General features: G+C 41.1%; 1 long non-coding RNA gene across 1 annotated transcript in view; it reads left to right on the top strand.

Annotated features, from left to right (window-relative positions):
* Positions 1 to 213: 213 nt before the first annotated feature.
* Positions 214 to 24514, top strand: part of LOC129096418 (uncharacterized) — a 52276-nt gene continuing 27975 nt past the window's right edge. The window contains exons 1-2 of the long non-coding RNA XR_008531424.1: positions 214 to 274; positions 10989 to 11309. This is a non-coding gene — a long non-coding RNA (uncharacterized LOC129096418). The remainder of the gene's footprint in view (positions 275 to 10988; positions 11310 to 24514) is intronic.

The following is a 24514-nucleotide window of genomic DNA, read 5'->3' as shown; positions in this document are numbered from 1 at the left end:
TTGGTGCTGTGTGGTGATGCTAACGTCTGTCCACGTTTTGGACAAGATTTGGTAGTTTGGTTTTGTTGCTTGTTTCAGTTAAGGTGATGTTGGTCCTGCAGCCAGTTGACACCAGTGGGCAGGTGTGAGCAATCAGCAGTGATTGCCTGGTCCTCCAGTGGGGTCCAGTTTGGGCTTTTTTGGAGTTTCCCCTGGGCAGGAAAAGTGTTTTGGCTCTTTTAGTTTAAAATTCTAGTTTGGTGTGTGGTCTTTGGGACACATCCAGAGCTTTCAGGTGAGCAACCAGCTCGCTCGGAGCCTAAAAGGACTGCTGGTTTAAGTGTTAAAAGAAAGTCTCCTGCTAATCTGCATGAATACTAGAGGTCAGTGAGGTGCATTAGTTCAGCAGAGGCAGTCTTGGTCCAGGGGGACTTCCACATTAGTTTTTGTGTGACGCTATCATTGTCTTAAACCCAGTTGTTTATGGCAGCGATAGAGGATTCTGCTGCTGCTCCATGCGAGGGATTGCTGGATTGATGCTCAGCTCCGAAATTTGCATAAGAGTATGAAATTGATTTTGAAATGGTCTTGGTGACAGACGGCTTAGGGAAAATGTGGAGGTGGAGCAGATCAGCCATTAACCACAGGGTTGTGCCCTCCTGTCCACATGTCAATATGTCATCTGTGTGTGTATGGAGGACAATTAAGAGACTCTCAATTTTAATTTCCACTGTTTTGTATATTTGATCATATTTTAGCAAGGTATCTCTTTGTTTTTTGATCTGCTTAATTTGAATTTGCTCGCGATGTAATCTCCAAATGTTTGTTCTCAATTCATTTGAAACGGAATACAGTTCACAGCAATAAAATTAGTGAGTCTAAAAGTGAAATCGAGCTTTATTTTCAGTTCTGGTTCCCACATCTTGAAGATTTTTTGAATGAACTAAGATTTGTGTTTAACACAAGTTTAGGGGATTTTAACATTTTCTTCTTCGACATAACATACGCCGATAAGAACACATCTTGTGAATTTTGAAGCCTTAAAAAAAGGCGGTTGCTAACAGGCAGCTAAATGAGACGACTTAACGTCATAATGCCGACTAGTCCGCCTTTACAACCTCGTTGTTTATATCCGCGCTCATGTAGTTCGTTTATAGCCTAACGTTAGCTTTCTAATTCTGCCGATTTCATTTAAGCTTGAAAAATCATGAAAATTGGTGTCATCTGTAAACATTATGTTGCTTGAACAAATCATGTAAGTATCATCAACAATTGTTAGTCACAGCATCCAAAATGAAACGGAAAATCCCATCTTCTATTTACGGCGACTCTAACTACAAAAATACGTCATCCCTGCAGAGCTCTATTACTAAGATGAACCTTTAAAATGCGCTGTGTTCCAGTATGAAAATTGTTATTAGTTTTGTAAAACAATAATATTAACAAGTAACTTAACCTACTTAGAACCAGTTAAAAAACTATTTCTGCTTAAGCTGCATGCTCCCTGTTCACAGCTGGTACTGAAAGACATTGGCGCCATCAAAGGGTGCCAATTTATTCACATTTTAATTACACGGTTGGCCACATTGGGCAGTAATACCAACCACAGTCTAACAGGATACTTTATCTCAATAAAGAAATTTCCATTTTGGCTCCTGCATCCAGTGTAGGCCAACATACGTAACCCATAACCCTCATATGCCTAAGAAGCCTGCCACTGATATGCTGTATATGCACTAATTACACTCATATTGGCTACAATAGAAAATGGTACGACACAATCACAGACACCTGTCACTGTCAGATTGATCTGTCCAAAATAGATTAGCCATAGTGCACTGTCAGGACCAATTAAGGAAGGGTCATAGAAACCTCCTGATGGTCAGTTTGGATCAATGGGAGCGAACACAAGAACAAACATCATCGAATCACACGAGTCATCAGAGGGTTTTGTTGTTCCAGTTTGTCCTTTGGGTTGATAGCAGATTCTGTTCAGTTCAAATCCAACTTTCTAGATGCAGGATTACAGTTTATGAACATAGATTCTGTATTGAACCAGAGATGGGGCTGCATCATGTTAAAAATGGATTTAGAGAGAATTTCCTGCTTATGGAGAGAAAAGGAAAGTTGATAATTTCCTGGCTATTGAGGCGACTTTTGAATTGAGACTTTGGCTTTCCGATAAGAGAGCAAAAAGAGAGACCGACATGAAACAGAGAAACAGTAGAAGTAAGCCGAGTGGAATGAAAATTGTTGTTTGATTCAGAGCGAGCATGCTGGTAATCTCCTTATTCCTTTTAAGAAAGCAGGCGGAGAAGCTGAGTAACAGGAAAAGACAATAGGAGAGCAAAGGAAATGACAGGACAGGAGAAAGATGACCCCGTTTTCAAAGTGAAAACATAGACGGGAAAGGTTCAGGAAGAGGCCTCCCTCTCCTCAGCCGTCCCGTCTTTGCTTTAGCACTGTATTTTTAATCCTCCGTCTTGCTCCTCAGCCCTTTCTCTTTCTCTTGTTGGGTTGTAAAATGCTTATACATTACCAAAGAGGCTCAGAATGAAATCCCTTTTCTTCCCCCTCCCTGCCTCTCTCCCACTTTACATCTTTCTCCACATTAGGGGGAGCATTGGCTGAATTAAATCCTTCTTTTTTATCCTGTTGAGTCATCCGTTTTGACCGACAAAAAAGGCTGCGAGCGTGCAAACATCCCTCAGCCGTCTCCAGTTTTTCTTTTTGTCCCTCCATCACCATCATGCCCCGCTGTCGGCGGCTGATTCTATGATTATGAGGCAGAAATAAGTAGGCAGTGGTGGTTGATGGCGTTGGGAAGTTATAGTTTTTTCCGTGGAGGGGGGGGTAGAGCGGTGGACTATTGGAAGTCGTTGGGCCGACGCGAGGCGATTTGGCTCATTTAGATGCGTTCTCTCACGAGGTTATACGATAAACCTGTGCAGTAGTTTAATTAATGTATGTTTGTGTACTTTTGGATCTTTTAATGGCACCATGGGAGTAGTTGTATAAAGATGGTGCAGTAGCCATTGCCGTGCCGGTGTTTAATCCACACGCCCTGTGTCGGATAATTATTCCCAAGTTTCCAAACGCAATCAGCATCGGCTTTATAATCCACAGATACGCTCCAGTGGAAGAACCCAGGGGCCATTAGGATGATTCAGGGCTCGTAATGCACCATTAAAGCATATTTTGCGACGTCTAAACAACTCAGATAAAGGACAGTTATCATACACAGAGCGCCATCTGTTTAATGAAAACAGATCATCTGGAATAACTTCTTAAATAAATGAATAAAGTTAATAGAGCTGATGGACCGATTAAAAAAACATCTCATTTTAAGAGAGACCCAAGTGAGGAGGCTTCCAAATAAGATGCCTTTATATAAGTAAGCAGCAAAGTAGTTCAGCTTTAATTTAATATCCTGCAATAGATTCATAGATTAAAGACAATACATTAGTTTTATGGTTGTGCATTGCTGTGTGTGAAATATAGAAAAGGGCAGGTGTTATTATAGTGAAGCAAGTAAATCAGAATCTAGTGATTACCCAAGGCTGAAAATGAACAAATAAATATTTTGCACAGATTGTTATTGAGGTTTGATCTATATTGGGTCTGCATCCAGTACGTGCTTCTTTCAGGAAATAGCCACACTCGCACTGTGAGTTAGACACTGATACAGTTTTGCCTACTCAGCTTTTTTCTTACCACTAGAGCGCATTATAACCTTTAATAGTGTTACAAACTCTCTGGAGTACTGAGCTCGCTCTACGCTGCGCTGAGGTCGTCCAGCACTTCAAACCTGTACACTCGACTCAAACTAACTTTTGCTGTTGCGCAGGAAAAAAAATCCCCTTTTTCCCCATAGACCATAGAAGGTCATGGGCCAGCGGGAGAAACGCTACTTCTTATATTCAGTGAGAAGATAAACCCGGACGCTAGAAACTTTTAGACGAGCAACTCTGATTGGACCGAATAGATTTTGTCCAATTTGTCCGGTATCCTTATTAGACATCCATTTTATAGCAACCCAGCAATGTTCAATTCCTCCAGAGGCTTTTTGCCCTCGGGCTCTTTGGTAACCTTGTCTGTATGTTCAGCATCACTGTCCTTCTGCAATGTTCGAAAATGAGCGGACTACGTTTAAATTCTGTTCAGCCAGCATGGATGTGACAAGCACATCTTCTCAAAACAGAGAAAATGTGCAACAGACACCACAAAGTATTGACAGCTCTTTTTCCTCCATCCAACAGTCTAATTGTTTTCCAGATATTAGCCATTTTGTTCAACAACCGATGAAATTCATAACGGCCGCTGTTGTTTGGACGGCTGGACGGCGCTTTAACACTGCGGCTGATGTGTTGCTTCTGGTGTGAACTGAGTGTTGGTGTTGCATGGTCGAACATTTCAGCTTATATGTATTCACACAGGGATGACTGAGTATGCTTACTCATTCGCAAATTACAAGTGGTCATTTCCATTGAAGCCATTGGCGACGTTAAGTGTCTTTTCACGACTTTTCCCCGAGGCGATTTTTCCAAATGATTTTTTTGTTTAAGTGAACTCTGGGTGTTAGAAGAAAAATGGAGGGCAGTGTTGCGTCTTTGTGTGAATTTATGTGCACTCTTGTTAATCAGCATTTGGGTGTGACTTTGTCCCCAATTGATAAAAAAACAGTCTGCTAGATTGTCAACAGGCAGGTTAGAGTGGTGCACTGTGGGTTAAGTGGCAGTAACCGCGGGTTCTGGCTGCCTGGCGGTCATCCGAATGTCATCAACACACCCACTCAGACAAAAAGACAACGGGGGAAATTGCATGGTACCAGCAGGGGGAAGATAAAGAGAGAGAGGACTTTGTCAGAAAAGAACGGGAGAGACGGGGCGGAGAGGACGGGGTGAGATGAAGAAGAAATGGTCATTAGGAGGAATAAAAGTCCCGAGACTACGGAGACAAGCTGCTCGACTCAGGCAGAGATGAAAGGGCGGGAGAGATAGTTGTGGGTCAGCGGGGAGGAGAAGAAAGCCGTTCGGATGTGCATTAAAGAGATATCATTTGGCTTGCAGTGAGCAAAAGACACAAAGTAAAAAGAAGGGAGAGAAAAGAGGGCTATACGGTTGCCAGGGACAACAGACTAATGGGAAACATGCATTCACCCACTCAACCCTCCCCACCGCCCTCCTCTCTTTGTGGATCTACGTTTGATCTCCCCTTCCTCCTCCTCCTCCTCCTCCTCCTCCTCCTCCTCCTCCTCCTCCTCAAAGCATACCTTATCTGTTAATGCTGTTAATGCTGTTAATGCTCCTTCCATTACGTCGTCTACGCATGAGCTCGTGTTGGACGCGAGGTTCGTGAAAATGAACGTTTGTCCTCCTCCACTCACAAATCTCTACCCTACCAGCTGTTTCGGCTCTTTCTGTTCTACTTCTAACTCTTCCTCCCCTTGTTTTTCTCCTCCTCCAGCATCCCTACCTCTCATCGCTAACTTTAGGCTTCATTTTGTTCTCTATACAAAGTGGTTTACTAGGTTGATCTTTAATGGGGCAGCAAAACTAGTAGTCAGATCATCAGGGTTATAAACAAATCTTTGCTCTAGGCAAATTTATTTGGAAAATGGGGGTTAATGGTTCGATTATTACCCTCAAAAGTCATTCTAAACATCCATTATTGTGTACAGATCACATGTGTGGTTGAACTTTGACCTACCGTAGTCGTTTCACTGTTCAACGAGGGATTAATAGCAGGGTTTTGCAGAGCGTAATTGTTCTCCAAACCTCATCAGCATGCGCGGCAGAAGATAACTTGGAGGACAAGGTCTCCCATTAGTCTGTTTTCAGTTCACATGCCTGATCACCACTCTCTTTCTCTCTGTTATCCTCCTCCATCACACAGCCGTTATTCTGAGCAGGGCAGAGCATAAAAACAAGAATAAACATGAACAAAAACATGATTGCGGTTACTTATTATAAAATGACAAAAGTACAGACAACGTTGATGAAGTGGCTGAACACAGATGTTTGGATGTTTCTTTATTCGAACAGGGACAACACACAAAGAACACTGGCCTCATATAAAACAAGCAGAGGAGGAAAATAGGCTATTGGGTTAAGTGAATAGCTATTTTCTGCCGGTAATCCCTGGGCTGCTGTATGCTGAAAGTTGGTTTTGTTGGGACTGGCTACCTCACATTCTGGTGACCTGCTCCAGTTCAAAATCACTACACTGTTGTTGTATATGCAACAGGAGTTGTTGAGGTAAACTGCGGAAAAGAACGCGTCAAGTTCAGTGTGATTACTGCAGAAATGGCCAAGAAAATTCTATAATTATTCAGGTTTTTTGCTATATCATATTGTTATAGCAAACAATCCATGTCCTGGTAAAATGTTAATATTGGAAACCCTAGTTTACACTTGCTGCCTGTAATAACTACATGGGCCAACTATGGTAAAGTGAGGGAAAGATCATGGTTATGGGAAATGTGACACAGGCTTCATCGACACAGGTGGATTTCCGAAAGGAGGGTTTTATTTAACCAAAAATGAAGGACCATACAAGACATCAGGTAGACAGAACTTAACTTAACACTTAACTTAAAGTAAACAGACCAAACAGACCACAAAGGGGAATATACTGTATGTAATGTATCAAAAACATTATCCGGAAGAAAACCAACTTCCCCTCCAAATATGTGATTTCCAAAGAATGTCCAGAAAACACAACATTCAACGCTCGTTTCATGCATACAGTCTTTTCACAAAACAACTTCGTTAGGGTTAGGTGACGCAACTACTTGGTTAGCTTTAGGAAAAGATCATGGTTTGGGTTGAAATAACGATAGAAGTTAATTGACAAATAAATCTTCCTTCTTTGCGTCTACATGGGAAAAATATTAATTGATGTCGTGGGATGTATACAAATTATACTGCATGACTTTTTTCTTAGGTTAGCTAAAAACTCTTCAACAGCTTCACATAGACCACTGCTCTGCTGAATAAGAACAAAGTAAAAAAGAAAGGCACTATGAAATATAAAAACATTCTTTTTATACTAAGAATATAAAAACTATCATGTCATATTTTGTTTCCAATTTTGACACTGAGCACATTTTGTAGTCGAGTTTTGGGAATTCCCAAAGGGTCCATAGCTCACAGATTAATGCACATGGCAAAATATTTCGACACTACAACAACAAAAAATGTAAAAAATGGGATAATTGGACCAGAGGGACTCTTTCAATTTGGTGACACATAGTCCATGAGGGTTCAACTCACATTATGCTACATTCTGCTTTTCAGAAGTTTGGATGTGACCACTCGAAGCCACGGAACAACCAATTAGAAGCATTTAAAAAAAAAAAAGAGACGGGCAATGTATAAAACTGTAAACTCTAAATTGCTAAAAAAAACACTTGCATTCTCTCATTTAGGATCATTTTTTTCCAACATTTGGTGGCTGGGTGACGCTTACAAAAACTTCAGTTCCCCTTTTTGGTTCCATCTTCATTTCAGTCCGTCTAACCCTCACCTCTAAATTCTCTTCATTCATCTCCAGACTCCATTTACGTTTTTCCCTCCCGTCCATTTCCTCTACATCTCACCATTTCTCGTCTCCTCCCTCTGTCCGTTGATGGATTTTGGCCTCAAGCTTACCGTTGGGCACTGCAGTGGATCAAAAAATCATTTTCACCCATTTTTATTTTGGCCTGAAACTACACCGTCTCTGTCTGTTTGGTCTCTGCTGTAGTTCAGAGAAAGCCAGCCTGGTTCTCCCGCCCTACACTGTCTCTCTCTCTTCTATTATTTATAAGCGGCTTCTTTTAATTCGCCCTCTGATTATTTCACTTCCTGTATAGAGTCATAGGACTTGATGAAACTTTGTTCGTCTGTCTTTTTTTAAATTAATCCAAGGACATGGAGTCCTTTGTTCCACGCACACATTTATTTTCCTTTTCCCCCTCCCGCCCTGTGCTTCGATGGTCTTTTTCATGCCACCTCCCAGCCTGGTCTCATGGCAGGTTGTAATATAGTCACGAAATGCAACATAAGGTTTTGTGTACAGGGACATGAATTGTCCTTTTTATATTTTTGTGTGTCGCTCAGCGGAAAGTCTATAAGGATTATGTTTGTGGACGAATGCCATTGGAAAGTCTATAAGGATTATTTTTTGTGGTGGACAAACAAATTAAGCACATCCATGTAATCAGAGCTAATGACGTAGTGTTAAATATCAAGAAGGACCCCTTATGTTGGGTGGGAGAGGAGCTGGTTGGGTCGCATTTGTAATTCCTAAACCTAACCTCAGTGGTTTTGTTGCCTAAACCTAATCTACGCTTGTAGTGGCAGATGTTGATACCAATTCAAGAGTCGACAAGAGATACGTTAGAGACCAGATTTGTACACTTGAGTTATTTTGCAAAGAAAGGTTACAGCTGTGGTGTCAATCTTCCCTTTTACAACATTTTTTGCCTTTTGGCTCAACTACATATTACCTAATATGGTGAGATATGTGGCTGTAGTTACATTCTTGGACTAAAAGTCATCTGATATTTAGATAATTTCTGGGGAGAGGTCTTGTTTACGTGCTGAGCCTTTAGATCCTGAGAGATAAGTGTTGTTTGCGGGTGTAGGTGTGACATGTGGCTATAACATGTAATGATACTATATCCATGACATATATTGATACAACAAAATGCTTTGTAGCCTAACGTTACGTCGTCCTGACAAAGCAGTCGTGTCGAGCAACACAAAAATAATGGTACATTTGAGTTTAGAGACCAATAGATTGCATTTAGCGCCCGTTTCATGAACTTTGAACACGTGATCAAGACGACCATCTTGGCGCGGTAATAGTCAGTAACCATGTGTCTCTGACATTTAACTCAAGTATTCTCTCCATCTACCCAGATGATCCTGCCTCTCATCCAATCCTTTCTTCTTTCTCTTTTCCCTCTCAGACAAAGGCGCCCTCCGACCCTCTCCCCACTGACCTTTGCTTAAAGACATGATTTACACCAAGATGGAGAAGAGTAGATATTCGGCTCTGTTCCCCTTTGATACCACTTTAAAGTAGATATTCGGCTCTGTTCCCCTTTGATACCACTTTATATCTCTCAAATGCTGCAGTGGCCCCGGCTCTTTCGTACCAAACAAGTTTGCGCTGACCCGTGTCAATGTGCTCTGATATTTGAGCGGGCAAAATGCATTTTTTTTGTCTTTGCCCATCAGATGTATGTTAGTGTTTGGTGTGTATTTGTGTAAAATGATCCGGTGGTCATACTCAGGTCTTGGAGCTAAAGGGTGTGGGCATATTATTCATGAAATGGACTGATTATAGCTATCAGTTTAGAATCTGAAGAGATGAGACCAAGTTGGACCACTTGCAGTTCAGTGTGGACCAGTTTCTGCTGTTAAGGGAAACTCAATCACAGGTCATCAAATACCAACGCTTTGTCACATCCCTCAGCGTCTCATACCGATAGATTAGCTGCTCAGGAAGTCATGTTACGTAGTACAAAGATTGACAAAGTCTGTGTAGGGAGGCGGAGACAACAAACAAAGGACTTTCACCCAGGACACCACTGTGTGTGTGTCTCACGTCAAACTGAAACTCAATGTCTGCTCATTTATTCTGACTTCTTAGCTCACGTAGGCTGCATGACTTCATTTATACAACAAACATACTTATTTTAACTCCAACCAGGATGTTTTCCGAACTTTAAATAATGTTGTTGCCGAAACTACAAAAACTGAAACCGTAATGGATGGCATACTCTGAAGCGTAGGGCTACCAGTGCATTAAAATGATGCCAAGGGCTCCTGACTGACCAGCAACCCCGGTTCTGCCGAGTAAAGCCAGTGGAAGTGTCTTTAAACTTGCATTCCCTCTACTGTCCATCAGGGGGCGACTCCTCTGGTTGTATAGAAGTCTATGAGAAAATGACTCTACTTCTCTCTTGATTTATTCCCTCAGTAAACATTGTAAACATGAGTTTATGGTCTCAATCTCTAGTTTCAAGTCTTCTTCAATACAGCATGATGTTCATTTAGTAAATTATGGTCCAAACAGACCATAAAGCAGGGTATGCTTTATGGTCGTTTAAGCAAGAGTCCAAAAACAACACACCTATATATTTAATTAACTAACCCTTTAGCAACCACACGAATAATGACGCTGGGGAAGGAAAATAATGTAGTTGGATTAGACAAAAAACTCAAAATGGGAGACCACCACCCGCTTCTCATTTCCAGCTGACAACAGTGCAGTGTTTCTTTAATTAGACAACACTTTTTTTATAATTCAGTACAGCAAGATTTTGGTGCAGAGTTATAACAGCTGCAGTTCAATTAATTTGACATAGTTGTTACATGTATCCTTTAACCACAGTTTTAACCATATTTCCGTAGCCCACATGTTGATTCAGTTTTTCTGTGCAAATTTGCTGCATCAATGTGAAAAACACAGCAGCAGATTCAGCTGGATTTGATTGTGTTTGGTACCTAGTTAGGATAATTTGTTTGTTTTCACATGATGTAAGGCCGGTTGCCTGTGGCAACCTGACTGTGATAATTATAATCAACTGCATCTGTTTTTCAGTGTGTTGTCAATGTAACAATCAAAAGCAAAAATAATAATTGAATAATCTCCTTATTCAATGGAGGGATCTGTGTTGGTCTCAACCTTCTTAAAATCTGTTTCTGCTTAAAATTGGGATCAGTTTATTGCTCAATCACAGAAATGGTACCTGCATACAAAATAATAATAGACATAATCAGGTTATAATCTGGAAGGAAAATTGCTTATAAATATTAGGAAGTATCGGACCAAACACAATTTTTCAATCATGAAAAGGTCACTTGGTAGTTTCACCTAATCAAAGCTGTCTGCTTAATTTACACCTTTCGTTGATTTGATCGTTATCTCTCCTCCCTGCATGTTTCTCTGACTCAACTGCAATTCACATTTGTATTAACGCCTCCTTCTCTCTCTTTTCTCCTTCTCTCCTTTAGCTCTACATCCGGGATTTCTCGCTTTGGCCTGTGGGGAAAGAACCACTCGCTGGGACAACATCTGTTTTCCTGCTCGAGTAGACAAAAGAAGCCAGATCCAATTGGACTGCAAGACGCACCGTGAAGACCACCAACAAGATAGCAAAAAACTCACAGTTTAAAAGGAGACATTCTTAATGCATCTAAAGAACTATCATTATTCAAACTGAGAACCATCCAGAAGCAAGAGGCTCAGCTGACGCTCCATCGCGCCTGTCCTCCCACCGGGCAGGACGTCCCCCCTTCCTCTCTCTGGAGATCAGTTCTTCTACTAAAGTATAGGTGAGTTAGTCATTTCACACTGTTCTCTCTAATATGAAAAAACCCTTACATTCTAGTGCAGGTCAGCTGTCATTTTGACTCCTATTCAATTCTACTGAGCCATGAGGTTTCTAATAAGTCAGGTGCTTTAGGCTGGGTTTGACAGGCCTTAGCTGACGGCTCACCCGCCAAAGCTCTTTTCAGCAAAAGCACCTGACAGTGCCCGGTGGCATTGCAGTGTGAAAAGCAGTGACGTGAAGGATTTTTTTTTTTTTTTTCTCAAATGGTATGACAAATTCTAGCCAAAGTAGCCTGGCCGGCTAAGCGGGGGTCTCTGTTGCCATAGCAGCAGGTGCTGATCTATATGCATGGCTAGGGTGATATTTTGGGGTCGGTGTGCTGGACTGGGACGATGGAGAAAAAACATGTGGAAGACTTCTTAGACTCAATATATTTCCTGGATGTGTCATTTTGGTGGAGACGGATCGGTGGCTTTGGCTCAGTGTCAATGTCGAGTTGAAGTTTTGTGCTGCCATTGATGCATGATGATGACATTTGCTGACATTTAGAGAAAACTAGAGCAATCCCTGTATCATATTTCTGCAGCCACCCATATGCTGTAGTTATTTTGGTTGAGCGTCCTCCTCGATTCTGTCCCACTTTTGGTATGATGCTGAAAGCTGCACAACCGAAAGTGTTCTTGTTTTGAAGAAGTCACGTCGTTAAAAACCTTCATTGGATGTGTGGGCACTGTCCTAGTTCTACAAGGGGAGAAAACGGGATGAATTCGTCTGTTGTGTTTTGAACGTTCATTTATACCTGCCTTTAAGCTGCAGTATCCTGAGCTATCTGTTTGGAGTTACTGATGAGCACTGAACTCAAACACAAGATGGAATTACAACACAAACTTTAGAGGTTGAAAGTATAGTTTTTCTGTAAGTATCAAGTTAAGTATTAAAGATAATAGAAACAGCTTCACTCAATCAATCCCCAGACACTCATTCAGGCTAAATTTGGTCAATTGACCCTTCGTTAAGCCCCGCCCCCCGCTGCTACAGTGTCAAGATGTCCAACCCACCGTGGAGCCCACACTGTCACTAACAGCACTCCACATATTTGGGGAAAAACTAAAAATGATGTCAAAGAGATGCAGGCGGAAAGGGCTAGAGTGTGTGTTTAAAGGGTGTATCGTTGAGGGTTAGAAAGATAAAGATAGAAGCTAAAGTGTAAATGTGAAACACAAAATCACCTCGAGATCAAAACAGATGGCAAAGAAATGAAGGAACAACACTGTTCCTGTAAAGAGGGGTAGGTCTTCATTCACTGTAACAATCATTAAAAAGCAAAAGTAGCTTGTGTATACATTCAGTATACCTTCAGGAGCTAGGTAATGATGCGCTAATGTTAGCTCCACATGTTTTTACGTAATAAACGTAACATTTTAAATCACACTATTACACATTGTTAACCGTGACTAGCTTCAAATCCAGTAACCATCATACAACTGGTCAGTTTGCGAACCAGTAGCAGGGTTTAGCAAAGGTTCAATTGGAATATAATATGTTAGAGATGAAACATTTATGAAAGCAGATTGTTTGGTGTTAAAGATTCCGTTTTAAACACTTGTTAAAAAGGGCATGCTGAACATTTGTTAAAAATATTAAATTAAATTTGTGAGAGCTTTAGTTATTTAATTTAGTAAATTTTAGACTGATCGTATTGTATCTTCTTGTATGGATTGAAAATCCTGTATGAGAAACTACAGCGTACAATAAGCATTTTGAAAGGGGAGAAATAATTAAATCATATCCAGATATCTAGACAATCTAAATGTGGCTTTGTCTCTTTCTTTTGGGCTTTTTTTCCTCAGATACATAATCCTTATTCGCTTTCGTTTAATCAACACTTCCCTAATTAAGCAGTTTAAAAACTTGTTAAAACCAAAATGCCTTGTATAAATACTCCCGCAGGTATATACCCAACACCACCTTAAAAGACACGTTTTTAATGATGTGCTGCAGAGAGTTTTTGATCTTCTTTTGAAGGATGACACAAAGATTCAACATCTCATGTCCAACAACAAACTGCCAACAGATTTCTCTTAGATTAGTCTTATCACGAGTTGGTGTAAATGGATCAAGATGGCTTGCAACTCTGTAGCTCTCAGATCCATTTCAAGTCTCCTCAAAGCCCTGCTATGCCAATCACTCTCTGTTGAGGATCATGGCAGCAGCCAGCAGAAGTGTGATAAGAACCTGAACCTGATCAAACACACAGCTAAGCTCATCGGGCACTCGCTATAGAAGCAGCTTAATTATTTGGAATGATAAATGTTCTTCCGTTCCAACATGGCCAGCTGCACGTTTAAACTCTCTTTGTTAATCTCTTGATATTTATCATCTGCTTCATCTGGTTTTTTTTTATATATAAATCTAGAACTTAGTCATTTTTTTCACTTTCTATTGATGCAGAAATAACTTTTAATTTGTGGTTCGTGGTTGAAATTATTATTATTTTTTTGCTGTTTTTATCCCATCATTGTATTTTCTGTGGTAAATGTGCGCTCTGCAGGACTGAAATCAGAGCCAATTTCAGCTAGCGACTAGTAATTTAGCCAGCGGTGGCGATTCACTGGCTCCCTATGAATCATATGAATCTGTTTTATGCTTCTGAACTCGTGGAGTTTACTGTACATACAATTTATATTGTATTATTACCTTGACTGCACCACTTTTCGTTCCTGCAAAAATCTATATACTGCTACATTACATGTAGAAGTCGATCATGTTGCTTTTTTCGCAACCGATAAACAGAAGTTACCATATTTGGAAAGCGGAGGAGTGACGTAGTGACGCCGTATATATATTTGGTAGCGTCAGCGACCTGTCATTCACAGTAAGCCCCGCCCTAAAGCATCCCCTGCTTTATGGTCTGTTTGACTCTAAATGGAGCATCATTTACTAAATGAACATCATGCTGTATTGAAGAAGACTTGAAACTAGAGATTGAGACCATAAACTCATGTTTACAATGTTTACTGAGGGAATAAATCAAGAGAGAAGTAGAGTCATTTTCTCATAGACTTCTATACAACCAGAGGAGTCGCCCCCTGGTGGACAGTAAAGAGAATGCAGCTTTAAGAAACTTCTGTATTGGCTTTACTTGCCAGAACCGGCTACACCCAAAGCAAAGGAACAACATAACTTAAACTTTAGCATTGAAATAAACCCCTTGTTACTTTATGACATCTTGTTTAAGTGGCAAAACTTGGACTGAAATGGGATTTTCTAAAGATAGTCTTAAAGTCTGGGATTCTAAAGCAATATATTTAATTTAATTATAGTCTTTAGCTTGTCAGTATTAACATCAGAGTTCTCATACACCAGTGAGGCGTTTGGATAAAGCACATGAGGCATCTGGGTGTTTTCATGTATCATATGAATATTCTTACGACATGTATCCTTAAAATGTCAGTCATTATCCTGATGAAGGCAAAGATTTACTGTCTAATTAACTTGGATGAGACTACTTTGTGTCTCAGACATCTGGCCCAGGCGATATATTTTATGAAATTTCACGTGGAGAAATGCATTTCCAGATCAGTCAATTTCCCTCCTCGTCAGAAATGGCTTATTGAGCTGCTCAGCTCACACATGTGGGACCTGCAGGGCAGGCGAGCGTAATCGGCTCAATCTTTTTGGTATTCAGCGTGTTGGTGTGATCCTGACGTGACTTGATTAAATGGTTTATTCTCCCAGAGGCAGAGGTTAGTTAACTCAGTATTCACCTTGAGCAGCACTCAACACGTCACCATTTATCTCTGTGTGCACGTGTGTGAGAGCAAGTCTGGATGCATACTGACTGTAGGCTCACTGATATGTTGTGGTGGTGAAGGATGTGTGTGTCAAGGTGAGTGCGTTGGTGGCCGCAATGTGGCTTTGTGAGTGTGAATGTATTTATGTGGGTGTGTGTTTTGTGTCAATCTGTTAGAATATAACTTTAAGAATGTTTTTTTATAATCAAAGACTAGATTAAGTAAATGTTAATGTTATTGCATACTGTAATTTCATGTAGGCTAGTTTCTTCTGATTTGTAGGTATAACATCCTTTATTCTAATAATTATTTTGTAATATCTGTATCACAGAGAAAGTTTTAAATATTTATAACATTACAATTTAAAATAAAAACAAGGAAAGTTTTAGCGGTACACCAAAATTAATTTGGTGAAAGAAGAGGGAGAGTTCCACTAAAGAATAGGAGGTCCCCTCTTTGATAGGTAGACAAAGATGCAAGTTCCCTCTTGGCAATTTCTTTAATGAAGATTTAAAACGCATATTTGCAGTAATATTCTGGGGAAAGACAATTTTTCTATGACATTCTTTTTTTCTCAAAATAACCAGAAACTGAAGTCCTCACATGGTTGGAGTGGCATGCTAGTCCACTGTTGGTAGAATAGGAATGTGTGTGCGTGTCTTCTTAAGTCAAGATCACCTCTCGTAGCCCTGCTGTTCACTTCACATCTTCCCGATCACCATGGTGATAGCCCAGTCTGACTTCTCCGCTGTATTTGGGGAGAAATAGCTTGAGTTTGCTGATAAGAACTGTGTGATATTTACTAGATTGGTAGGAAGAGGCCTTTGTGTCCGGTGTGTGTGTGTGTGTGTGTGTGTGTGTGTGTGTGTGTGTGTGTGTGTGTGTGTGTGTGTGTGTGTGTGTGTGTGTGTGTGTGTGTGTGTGTGTGTGTGTGTGTGTGTGTGTGTGTGTGTGTGTGTGTGTGTGTGTGTGTGTGTGTGTGTGTGTGTCTGTGTCTGTGTCCACATCCAGGCTTCTGAGCACCAGAACAGGCAAACATAAAGCATTTTACTCCTTTCCGCTTTCTTAATCAGCCGCTTTTTCACCAATTTTGTCTCCTTTCATTTTTCTCATCTTTTTCATTTGTCATTTAGCCTCATTTTGAGAAAAACATCTCACCCCCAAGTGTAGATTTACGAGTCATTAACTGCTGCTGTTTGTCTCAAGTTGAATGATACTTTAGCTTTAGGAGCCTTTGAGTGATACAACGCCACTGAAGGAGACTCTGAGTAATATATCTTTAAGTTGAATAGAAGTCTTAGAGACCTTTGGGTAATACGTCTTCAGTTCACTGATAGATTAACGGATCAGCTGATTTGACTAAGAAATCAATCAAAGCAGTGAAGGAATGAATCCACTTAATTGGAATACGCTTTAGCACAACTTGGGAACACAGGCTGGACGCAATCATGCTACTTGCTCTATCTGCCTTTGACTCTCTTCGTTGGTTCATCGCTCAGTGTTTGTGTGTGTTTGTGTGTGTTTGTGTGTGTTTGTGTGTGTGTGTGTGTGTGTGTGTGTGTGTATTGGCAATATCAGCTGCTTCTAATGCTGTCGATAGATCATTTCAAGTTGTAAGTCATGCTGAGTAAAAGCAGTGGTGTTTGTGCGGTTGCTTTGTAAAAAAAACGTGTCTGAAGTATTTTGGGGTTCAGGATTCGCCGAGTCATGCTCAACAATAATCCCCCAGGAGGTCGCACTAATCTCTTTCATCCCCTCTTCATCCAGCCAATCCAACCCCACTGTTCCTCTCCATTCTGTCGGGTCTGGAGTGCCAGGTTCTAGCTCGGCTTTTTGAACACAGGGAGAGACGGTGGAGGGCCGCCAAGCACTCGCCCCACGCATCCTTCTCGCACAAACACAGACACAGCACACTCGCATATTCATCAGGAGGCTCTCCTCGCTTGGCTAGCTCACCCTTGATGCCCCTTCACCTGGGATGCTCCCTTCTCTTCCGGGCCCCTTGTGGCGATTCCCAGGTCGAACCGCGGGGGCCTGCAGCTCAGACACCCTGCAATCCATCCACACATCCTGGATACCCTCCTGCCACGTGGGGCGCCTGTTGATATGGACTTAAAGGGAGGGAGGGAGAGCCGTGTGCATTAGCCATGCTGATCTAATTAGCGCGGCCATGATTGAATCCTGTAGGATTCTGCCGCCGCTGCCAGGAGAGACGGAGGAGCTTGTATATTATTAAAGGGTTTGCTCGTCGCAGGGGGATGTGGAGGTTGGGAAAAGAGTAGATAGAAAGAAATGATAGTCAGAGTGAGGCAGAGAGGGAGACAGACGGGTGTAGACGAAGCACATAGAAACGAATGATGTTTAAATGCCAGTGAAGGAGAAGACGGCAACAGAGGAACAGAAAGAGACGCGCTATAGCAAAACTATCTTTATAAAAGGAGTGAAATCAGGGGCAAGTTGATGAGAGAAACTAATAAAAATGACAAAATAAAACTAGCTTAGCACTGCAGAATAGATACAATGTATATAAGACATCATCTCTAATGGCCCAATTACAACAGTAACAACTAATGCAACTCCTCACATGATGTTACAAGCTAAACAAGTGCACCAAACAAACAGAGCTCAGCCATAATTAAAGAGTAACAAACAACCTTATCAGGCATGAAGGGGAGCGAGACTGAATATACTGCTGGCTTGCCAAAAAGCATTTAAGAAAACATAAAATAAAAACCTGAAATACAAGAGAGATAAGCTTTAGTTTCTTGAAACAAAATGTCTGGTCCACCTCAGCTGGATCCTTACAAAGGAAGCTCATTTTGGCCAATGTACTCGCAATCTAATTTCTCTTCTAACCAAACCTCATGACCATAGGTGAGGGTCCGAACATAGATGGACCGGTAAATTAAGAGCTTCCCCTTTTGCTCAGCTTTCTGAATCACTGAACCCAAGATACTTGAACTACCTCGCTTGGGGCAGTAACTCACTTCAACCCTGGGGGGGCGCTACCCACCGTTTTCCGACAGAGAACCATGGTCTCAGCCTCTGAGGTACCGACTCTCCTTTAGACCGCTTCAAACCCGGCTGCAAACCGCCCACAGTGCATTCTGAAGCTCACGCTCTAATGGAGCTAACAACACTACATCATCTGCAAAGAGCAGCGACACAATGCTCAGGTCCACCCCAAAAAACGATTTGCGTTGTTAAGATGTCGTTGGGTAGCGTCTCCCTGAGCAGAGATTAAAGTGTCTCTCCCTCTGTTGTTATCCGAGCTTCTTTGCGTTTTGATTGCGTAGCCATGCCCCCTTTAAATCACACAGCGTTCGCATTGTTAGCACTGTTAGCTGCTAACGACCAGTCAGCCCGTCTCCATGTTAAGAGCCATGTGGAGGCAATAGAAATGCTCTGAATTTCAGTAGGAGAAAATCCTTCGGGCATACCTCAACTCCCTAGAATTTATCAAAGACAACTCTTCTCAGTTTTTCTTTTCACACTTTTCAAGTTTGAGTCTTTCTCCCTGTCTCCGCTGTCACTTACCAGCCTCCCATGTGGAACCACAGCACAAGATCTCTTTTGGAAGCCCTCACTAGACAGTCCTTGTGACAAATGAAAACCCTTTCCTCCTTTTCTAGCTCATCCTATGTTCCCAACAGGCTTGGGAGTTGTCATATTCAGAACAACCATTCCTTTTCTGTCTTTTGCTGGTAAACTTCTTCTTTTCTCTCTCTCCTCCCTAACTGTGTTCCTCATACTTCTCATCCCTTTGCCATCCTCTTTCCTCATTTATTTTCTTTCTACTCCAATTTGTTCCCCATCTAACTCTTGGTCCCTCTCTGAGGAGTTTCATCTTGTTTTTGCTGCTGCTCCAGTGGCTCAGTTTTGGATTCCTCGTCCAGGCAGACTTGTTTTTACTGTCTATGGCTTGTTGGTGTCTCGGACGCCGACAGCCTCACTTACTGTGACAACTCAGTCGGAGAAGTTTTGTTTGTGTGAGTCTGTGGGAATTTGTGAGTGTGCCACTTAGTGCTTCCTCTGTTTGCTGTGCTATCCCTCATTACCAAAAGTCAAAGCTCCTCGGCTAGCTGAATCCTGCTTCCCGTTTAATGGTAAAATTGTTTAATTTAGGATACCTAATAGATGGTCAGTTTTATTGATCAGAGTGCTAGCAGAGTTTGTCAAGCTGTTGAGTCAATTTGTGATAATACATATTTTGCAAAGTGATGAGGATTATTGAATGCTTGAGATCTAGCATTGCATTCCTATAACATTGTAGGCAGTTTAAATAATATTGATCAAAAGCGATGCAGAAAAACCACAGATATCATTCCGATATCAGCCGTTCTGTGTTTCATTCCCTTTTTTTTTTTACCACCATTGACATGTGTTGTCAGAAACACTGTCCAAATGTCTTTAAAGCCAAAGACGGTGCCACACTGTCCTCAGATCTGTCTCTGCTAATGTTTCCTATCCCCTTTCATTTCCATCGTCCTCGATCTCCTGACTCTTTCCCCCTTACCACTTTACATTGTCTCTTTTCATTCACCTCACTTTGTCACACAGATGACCTTTTGCTGTGTCCCAGACTCTCCGTCTCCCTTTCTTCATTCTCTTCCCTTCCTTTACCTGTCTTTTGATTTCCTCAGGTTGTCTCAGATGCATTGCTTGATATCTTCCCCTCTCTTTGTGCTGTTCATCTGTCAGAGGTCAGTGCAGGGCTCAGCGCTTATCCCAGGGTCACAATCTCACCGTTATGGGGGAATAGTGACGTGGCCAACCCTCCAGACTTGTAAAACTTTGCTTCACAAACCTTTGGTTTTTACCAAAAGTGAATTATAAAATGACATTTTTCAGATTTACGATGTCTGATGGCATTTTTGGAGATCATGAGAGACAGGGAGTGATGTCCTGTTCTTTCCCTCTCTGCGTCCGAGCCTTCCTTTCCTGTGTCGGATTTCATTAAGATTTTCAAAAAATACCGCATTCATATAGATGACACATTATTTACAAGTGCATATTGCAATCTTTGACTGTGCTTATTGATCAATTGTAAATTAATGAGCACTTTTTAAATCATTTGGATTATACTGTAGTGTGAAGCCTCGAAGCCAAGTTACCAAAAGAGTAATTCAAATTGAATTTATAATGGAATTCATTGACTTTCTTCCAACTTTTTGCCTGATTATCCATCTAAAACCAAAACACCAAGATTGCCTTGGTTCCCAGATGAAAAAGCCAGATCCTGTGAAAAGTCTTCTGCAGGTCTTTATTCATTGGCGTAATCATTTTGTGAGGTCCACGTTGTGTGAAGTTGTTTAAGACTTGAAGACAAGATGAGATCTGACAGTGATCCTGACAACAACCGATGCCAATGGGAGTTTATGTCAAGGCAGAGGAAAAGAAACAGGGCAAGGGAATGTCGAAGCCATCAATCACTATATGTTATGTCAGTTTTGCCACTCTCTATGTATAAATGGTTTAACAGATAATTGTGGATAAGTGATCCAGACGGATCCCCCCTCGCAGTTCAGAACGCATTTGAACCGGGGATTAATTACACAGTTTAATGTTAACCATCACAGTGTGAAATAAAGTTTGACTGACGATTGTTATTCAGTAAAATATGAGATCATGACATCAGCATTCATGTATTTCTAGTCGGCAATCTCTCCCACTAACAGCCAACAAACAAAGGTTCCATTCAGTTGCATTATGAGGCGTTCAGGCTCTGTTTAGTGAAAACAAGAATCTGGCGAAGATAAATTCTAACGTTATAGTGATGTGTTCACATGTAATCTTGTTAAATGTAGTATTGGTGAGAAAGTTTGAAATTTGAATTGGGATTTTATGAAGAAAACATATATAAATTGCAAAGGATAACTTTTAGTGTTTGTGATGGTTTACTGACTTCAGATCGGTGGCAATTTTTTTATAAAAAATAGTCTGGAGCCTTGTCGACTTGCTGCTTTAATCAAACAACAAAGCGATCTGTATCTGCCAATATGGATTATCAATGATCGGCAATTAGTTTTGCAGGTAAAAATGAAAACAGCATCAGGGGATTTTCTCTAAAAGTTATATCTGCTCCCTTTTTTCTTTTGTGCTGATCTGATCCGTGACTCCGATCTGTGATACGAGCTGAACCGTGAATTCATGATACGTTGCACCCCTACTGTGGATGGTGGGATGGATGATGTAACAATAATGATCAAACACATAGGCAGTTAACAGAAGGGCACACGGCGTGACGATTTCTATGGGCAACAAGATTTTACTTACAAACATGTTTCAGGGATTTCTGCTGATTTTGCTTCATTCATCCCCCTCTACTCCCTCTCTGTCTCTTTATTTTCACACTCTCTCCTCCCTTTGTCTCATTTTTATATCTCTCATTTTCATCTCCTACCCCTCCATTTCTTCTACTTTTCCAATTCCTTCCTCCTCTCCTTGACTGGTTGGTGATTCATTCATCCGGCCAGGCATTAATTCACATCAGCGTAATGATTCGCCCAGAGTGCTCTCCTTCTGTTTCCCCCTCTTTCTTTCCTCTAGTTTCATTACTATCTCATTTCAGAGAAAGCTTATAACTCATATCTGAGCTAGTAATCACTCCAGCACCTCCCTCCTCGGCTTTCCCCTCATGTATTCTGTCATAACTCGTGTTAAGTATTATGGCGGTAAACTGTTGTAGGAACTCCAGTGCATTGCGCAATAGCAGTCACCATACTACTGTACCAATCATGGATGGGTGGAAGCGTTTCAGCCACCTGATGCTATTTAGACGGGCTGTCAAAGTGTCGAAAATAAATCCCATCTCATGTATTGAAACTCTTGGTTCACATTGACAACAGGCAATTATGAATGAACGATTTCAATACTTCATTTGAACGATATTGATATTAAATATATTAAACAAAGTTAATCATGTAAAAGCATCATCTCTTCATTCACTAAAGAGCTCTGCTCTACGTTGCCCTCTGTGGCCATAAGCTATATTGCAACAATACTGATGAAGAGGCATAGACTAAAATATAAAAAAAACATATATGACATTTTCTGTTGATTACATTCTTGTGATATGCTGAATTTATTTTCTGACCTGTTCAAGTTTTTGTCCATTATTGGATGCAATGTTAGCAACAAATGCTGTGTTCTGAGTCAACGTGTCCTCATACGACGGTTCGTACGATTTCTTACAATTATTCCTCATTTTTCGTACGTTTTCCTCCTAACATCCAGCAAAAGATGGCAATTTGCCCTCGTGATACGCATGCTGTCTTTTGAAAATGAACCTCAGTCTTCACAGGAAACAACTTGGTTAATTTTAAACAACACATTTCTTGGTTAGACTTAGGAAAATACTGCGGTTTGAGATACAAAAACTACAGAAGTGACTAAAGCTACATTTTTTTAGACCAAACCGTCCAACCTGACCTCCCACCTGTGTGGACCTTCGCTCTTTACTTCCTGGTTCCCCATTACGTTGATTGAATTTGAATTGATTTTGTGGAATAAATACAAATACCCAGTAGGCAATTTGTTCATTTTGAAAAGGGGGGGGGCTGAATTTAACTCACCTGTGATTAGCGGCCTGCTCTATGGTTTAGAGAATATTAAAGACCCAAGATGAAACTGACAAACATGGTACGAGAACAGCCTGAGTGTGTAAAGGTAACACAGACACCAAAAACTCTTTGTCCATTTTCCAAAAAGGCAATAGATGTTTTCTGTTCTCAAAACGCTTCAACAAAATCACATACTGCTGTCCAAATAAAAAAGAATAGTCTCCTCAGTCAAGACAGCAAAATGACACTTCAACAGAGTTGGACAGATGCTCCCAGCCGCCTTCATTCAGGCGCCTATATCACAGCTGCAGATTCTAGTTTCCTTTTTTTAACCAAGTATGGGAGGTAAGGATTGATGTTCTTTCACCAGAAACACAACTTACAAAAATGCAAAGTTCTGCAGAGGCTTACTGACACGCCATATTTCATGTTATGTCCTCACTTACTCCCTTTAACGTACAAAATGTTTCTCCTAGCGACACAATTTCTGCTTGTTACATGCAAAATGAATTTCCTTCTTTACAAGGAAAAAAAGGTTAGGTTTGGAAAAAGATTGTGTAATACTTAGTTTGGAAGTTACATGAACAAACAGCGGCCTTCTGGGTAAAACCTCTTCTTTCCATTTTTCTTATTTCTCACTTGCTGTTTCTCACTCTTTTTCTCTTTCCTGGAGTTGCCTCCTCCTCCTTAAGGGTCACTGCCATCCATCTAACGAGCAGCAGACATTTTGTTGTCATGGTCGCCGCAGAGATATAGAGAGAGTGGGCACAATGCGTGGAGGCTTGGGGATGATGGGAGATTGCCGTTGCGCGTCCTCATGTGAGAACCAGTGCAGTCGCTTCTGCAACGCTTTAAGCAAAAACCTTGCATCTGTAAAATGACAAATCAACACTCATCACCTCGACAGTATCATTAAAAACAGAGCTGCAGGGTTTTGGCATGACTGAGACAGAGACAGAGAGCACTTACTTTACACATACACATTCATGTGTGCACATATTTACATAATTAAATGCATCAGCCAGAGGTGAATGTTTAAAGAAATCACAATTAACCACCGTGTCCAACTGAGCGTGAGGGATACCATTCATCCTAACGGAGCAACATGTTTACAGCTTTGGATTTTTTCTCAGAGCACAATTAGCCGCCAGTTTAACATCTGGTGAGCAGATATTTGAAGTACTCAATCTGCCGAGAGAGGTTGAGGGGGAGCGCTTGTAAAAAACAGGTGGCGGGAGCAGAAGACAAAGCTGTAAGAGTAAATTAAATATTTGCGCACATACATTGTTGTGCATGTTGCTGCGTTGCTCAGAGAGCGTGGGACTGATACCGCCAGCGGGCCGACAGGCTGTCGCAGTCGGGCTGTGTTTGAGCTATCTGGCTCCGCTAAACCGAACAGTGATGATCCAAATGACTGATATCGCACAGATGGCTGTCAGCTGACTCTGGTCGCAGAGTTATCCATAACAGATCATCTCCACATGAAAGAGTAGAGTTTTTTAATGACATGGCAGTCAAAAGAAACATCAACAGATGCAGCATATTTAATCTGAGATCGTGCAAAGCTATGTTTGTCTGTGTGGAAATTATTGATGATAGTGGAAAAACAATTGGGTAAAATACAGCCTTTTTTTATTAATACAGCTAATGAAAGTATACTTGGTGAATATTGAAGAAACAATACAACACCGAACCAAAGAATAAAAATAAGAAAAGCGAATCATATTATTGTCTTTTGATATAAATCTTGGATGGGTTGACAGGTCAAAAAACAACCGAGTACTTTGGTTGCCTAAACATAACCAAGTGCTTTTGTTATGCGTTTTTTGTTTTGTTGGTTTGGACTGACG

Source organism: Anoplopoma fimbria, chromosome 9 (assembly GCF_027596085.1).
Source record: "Anoplopoma fimbria isolate UVic2021 breed Golden Eagle Sablefish chromosome 9, Afim_UVic_2022, whole genome shotgun sequence".
Lineage (NCBI taxonomy): Eukaryota > Metazoa > Chordata > Actinopteri > Perciformes > Anoplopomatidae > Anoplopoma > Anoplopoma fimbria.
The sequence above is the reverse complement of the archived record's forward strand: the minus strand, read 5'-3'. Positions and strand labels throughout refer to the sequence as shown.